The 4,620-nt window shown below is 58.6% G+C and overlaps 1 long non-coding RNA gene across 1 annotated transcript; it reads right to left on the bottom strand.

The window, feature by feature from the left end:
* Positions 1-637: 637 nt before the first annotated feature.
* Positions 638-4,234, bottom strand: LOC146397912 (uncharacterized). Its single transcript, XR_014822548.1, has 2 exons — positions 3,849-4,234; positions 638-2,654 (listed from the first exon to the last, which is right to left on the bottom strand). It is a non-coding gene; the product is annotated as an uncharacterized LOC146397912 (long non-coding RNA).
* Between the last annotated feature and the right edge of the window lie 386 nt (positions 4,235-4,620).

Genomic DNA, 4,620 nt, shown 5'->3' with positions numbered 1-4,620 from the left:
GCTCAGCGGGTTACGAACCTGACTAGTGTCCATGAAGATGAGAGTTCAATCCCTGGGCTCACTCAGTAGGCTAAGGACCCGGCGTTGCCATGAGCTGTGGTGTAGGCCGGCAGCTGTAGTTCCAATTGGCCCCCTAGCCTGGGGCTGAAAATGCAGCCCTAAAAAGAAAAAAAGGAAAAAAACAGCAGCCCCAGCTCCTCACGTGAATGTCCTGCCCAGTACGTGGGGTGGGTGTTTGTCAAACACCTACTATGTGTGCGGGGGCGGGGGGGGGGGCGCCTAGGCTCTGCAGTCAGGCCAGAGGCAGCGACAGAGAAGCGAGCTTGGCTCCAGGTGGGGATGGGGTGACGCGAGCTCAGGTGGAGAAGTGGGGGGCGGTGAGCACCCCATCTGACCCAGGGCCAGGACAGCCTCCCGGGGAAGGTGGCTCCGGCCCGGCGCCTGAAGGGCCAGCAGGACCAGCGGGGCAGTGGGACAGGGCTGGACTGGGGAGGGGTCCTGCCGCACGGTGCAAACAGCACGTGACAGCAGGGAGGGTTTTGGGAAATGTGAGCGCTTGATGCACAGGGGCTGGGAGGTGAGGCTGGCGGGGGGCAGGGAGGGACTGATGTGCTGGTGAGTGACTCACAAGCCGCTCTGCAAAAAGCGTGAGCATATGCAATATGTCAGTTTATTCTCCATTTTGTTGCTGTAAAAGAAAATATAAGAATATATAAGAATATTAAAGAACATATAAGAATGTAGTGTGAAGTTTACAAATAATAACAGAAGAGTCAGTGCCTTTGATTGTAAATTCCCCGCAGACAATGGACTCACACAGAAAGCTTTGGGTGATTTTTGCCACCTTGGAACTCTTGTCTTTGTAGCCAACCTATAGGTGCAGTTCAATCACAACTGGGCAATTCTTTGTGTGTGCCATTCGCAATGTAACAGTGACAAATGGGACACCACACGCTTTCAGGTCTGCACCACTAAGGCGTCCCCACCACTTTCCAAAGACTAAACCATCAGCCGAAAATGCATCCAGCCCCGATTTGAAGCATTTGCTGAATTCCGTGATGCAAATACTCCCCACGTGGCTGATTGCAAGCTCCCACTGTGGCCCTGACGTCGCTGAAACGCCGGGTTGGGAAGAGATGGGCGATGCGGGTGTGAGCCGGGATTTCCGTGGCTCAGATCCAATTGAGCCAAATCACCGAAAGAGCAGAGGTACGAACACGCGGTAAAATAATTAGGACGTGATGTGTTTTCAGCATTTTTACCTTTGTTTTAATAGAATTGATTTCGCTGCACGTTTGTATGTTATTAATAGCAGCTGTTTAACACGCAGCTCTGGGAGCCAGTAGAAGCCAGCCCAGCACCCCCTGCAGTCAGGGACCGGACCTGCCGGCCCCTGGAGGGACAGTGCGTGCAAGCTCGGGGGTGGAAGGTGGCCGTGGAGGATGCCCACCTGAATGTGTCACCCTGCAGCGGAAGCTCTCTCCAGGCCCTGATCCTGGAACCCGTGAACGTATTATTTCCCGTGGCAAAAGGGATTAAAGGTAGCAGATGGAATTGCTGTTTATCAGCTGGCCTTAAAATAGGGAGATTATTCTGGTTTATCCGGCGGCCGCAGAGAAATCCCCAGGATCCTTAAACGTGGCAGCGGGAGGCTGCTTCAGGGCAGCAGAGCTCTGCCACATGAGCAAGACGTGACCCCTCATTCTGCCCTTGCTGCCGGGGGAAGGGCCACGAGCCAAGAGCTGGGGGCGCCCTGGGGGCCGGAAAAGGCAAGACCCTCGGTCTCCCCAGAGCCACCAGGAGGGACCAGCTCACACTTTGATTTGAGCCCAGTGACACTTGCGCCAGAGTTTTAACACCCAGACGTGTAAGATGATGAGTGTGGGTAGTTGTAAACCACTGGGTTTGTGCGGATTTGTCACAATCTCCGGAAACTAGTGCCCGACCCTCTGAGTTTCTAGCTCCTGTTCTTTGAACGGCCCAGTGGGGTAACAGGTGGGGTCTTGGGCAGGACTTAGCTTCGGGAAGACAACTAAGGACAGCATCTTGATCTGGTTGGGTTGTCGCCAGGATTAAAGATCAAGAACAAAGGGCTTAGAGCCCGTGAAGCTCTGAGCGCCGTGGGGCACAACTGGCTTTGGGGCTGCAGAAACCGGAGGGGTGGGTGCGTCCGTCGTGAGCCAGCTGCCCTGGGAAGGCTGGGTTCTCTTTTCCAGAAGCCGCAGTGGTTGAAAGCGAGTCCTCCAGACAAGGCCTGCTGTGCATTTTGCTTCCCAGATGAGGCTGCAGAATCTGCCTAATTCCTGACCACAGCACATTGCCCCGGGCCAGCAAGCCCGGTGGTGTGTTTATTTGCCTTTGTTAAGTGACTTGGGGAAAAGCCATCTTTGGGTGACATGTCCTTCAAACAGATCAGCAGAGCAGAAAATGCCCCTTTTCTGGGCCATGGCTGGAGGCGGGTGGGGTATCCATTTCCCCCACCCCTACCCCAGCCTCCTGAGTCCACATCGTGGGTGCCCGGCTGAATGCTCACGGGGAGTGACTGCTGCAGCCCTGTGCCTGGTCTCCCCAAGAGCAGGTGGGGAGGCAGGGCAGGCGTGAGTGCTGCCAGAGGCTGGGACGTGGACAGGTAGATCTCACTGTCTCAAAAGCACCTGCAGAGAGAATGAGGGATAGGATCAGAAACCAAGCTGGCTGCTTTGTGTTTCCGAGGCTCCCCCAAACTTTGCCCCAAGAGACCATCTAGTCCCTGCCAAGTCGGAGTCCTCCAGGTTTGAAGGAACCAGCCTCAGAGTCCGGAAAAAACCACAGAACGGACTTGCTGCCACCTTTGGGGGCCAGGCTCCCCTTTCTGCCTGAGCCTCCCAGCCTCCTCCTCCTGCCCCGGTGTGGGCTCTCTGCAGCCCCTCCCCTTCCAGTCCAAGCAGCATCAAAGCAGATCTGGGGGGAGGATGTGGGACAAGAGCCTGGACCCCCACCGTGAGGAGCTGGGGCTGGGCTGCCTCTCCCACCCCAGGTGCCGGAGTGACCTCCCCAGAGGATTCTGCGCCTCCGGGAGCAGATGAGGCTCTGCTCAGACCCTGGCGACCGAGAGCTGGGTAGAGCTTCTGGACTGTCTGATGTTTGGACAGGGTCCGAGGTGTGTTCAGGGACCCCAGGCCCAGTGTCTGTGTCACCCAGAGCCAGGGGAACCCCCTTGGCCTCCCCTTTCTTCACTGTCACAAAAGAAGGGGGCGCAGAAGCTGGCTGCCAGGAGGAGGGGGACCTGTCCCCATCTCTCAGCCACAGGGAAGGCGGCTGCAGCCACGGAGCCGAACCACAGGTCGGCCTGGGGGCGGGGGCTGGTACATGTGGGGCTCCAAGGGGAGAGACGTCCAGAGGCTGCAGGACCTTGGTCAGACCTGGGCAGGTGGATGGCCAGGCAGAGGGGCCTGGCAGGTGGGACTCAGGGACATCGACTCCCACTGGCTGAGGGGACTATCTCTAGGGCACGGGCAAGAGGCCGCCCCCAGCCCACAGGGGCGCCCACCCTCTGCCCCCAGCCCCGCCTGGTGGCTGTCCCCTTCAGACCCGACGGCTGGCTCCCAATCAGTGAGATGTCCTCGGGGCAGGCCTGGGTCTTTGTTCTCTTTCTCTCCCCAAATGTCTGCCTTTGCTCTGCACATAGTAGGTGCTCAGCCCAGACTGAGCTCATCAGCGGCTCCACAACTGACTCAGCAGTGCCCTGTAGTTTCCAGTCTGAGGACCAGGGCCTCGGGCAGGACCGATCTCAGCCCTGGGCACCATCTATGCCCGCCCCACCCCACCCTGTGACCACCCCCCCCGGCGGCAAGGAGGGCCCACCTCACCTTCGGAAATCTCCAGATTCCAGCAGCACTTTGCAGGGACGCACTGAAGCTTGTAGGAAACCAGGCTACAGATGAGGCCGCCTCCTGTTTACTGAGCCGGAAACCCTGCAGGTGGTAGCCAAGAACCTGCAACAGGACCACCGCCCCCCAGTGGTTCCCGTGCTTGTGAAAGTTTGGGAAGACCCTTCCCAGCCCAGGTCCTTCTCAGAGCTCTCGCATCCCAGCCCATACCAGGGAGCTGGCCGGACCCTTCCCCAGCGAGCCCGGCTCAGGTGCCCCCACCCCAGACCCACCCCCAGGATGGGCTCCCTCCCACTTACCCGCCCGTCCCGCCGCCAGTACAGCCAGGCTCCCTGCCCTGTGGTTCACGTGCACACCCTCCCCAAGCTTGTAAAAGGGCTTCACAGAAGAAGGGGCAGCCAGCTCCTCCCTCCGGCCCCAGAGACCACCGGGGGTCACTGCTGGTGAGCAGCAGGCAGGCTGGCCCTCTCTCAGTCTCTCAGCCACCCACCAACCCTGCCACCCAACCTCTGGCTTCTCCCTCATCCACTCTTTTGAAGCCACAGAACTTTCTGGGCTGCACTGGATGGGGAGAGCAAAGCTGTGGGGTCTTGGGCTCTGGATTTTCCAGATTCCCTGAGATGGTTTTCACAAAAGATTTCTTCTAACGCTGCCAACCCCAGCTGAGCTCACGCCAGTGTTGCATGCATGTCCCGACCTGAAGCCTTGGACCCGACCGAGCTGGCTGTGCCCTGGCGCCTCTGTCCTCCCG

Source organism: Sus scrofa, chromosome 13 (assembly GCF_054392235.1).
Source record: "Sus scrofa isolate SSC_HxYL_T2T_F1_AM1 chromosome 13, Sscrofa_HxYL_maternal_Yorkshire_Landrace_v2.0, whole genome shotgun sequence".
Taxonomy (NCBI): Eukaryota; Metazoa; Chordata; class Mammalia; order Artiodactyla; family Suidae; genus Sus; species Sus scrofa.
This window is presented reverse-complemented; position numbering and strand designations above follow the sequence as displayed.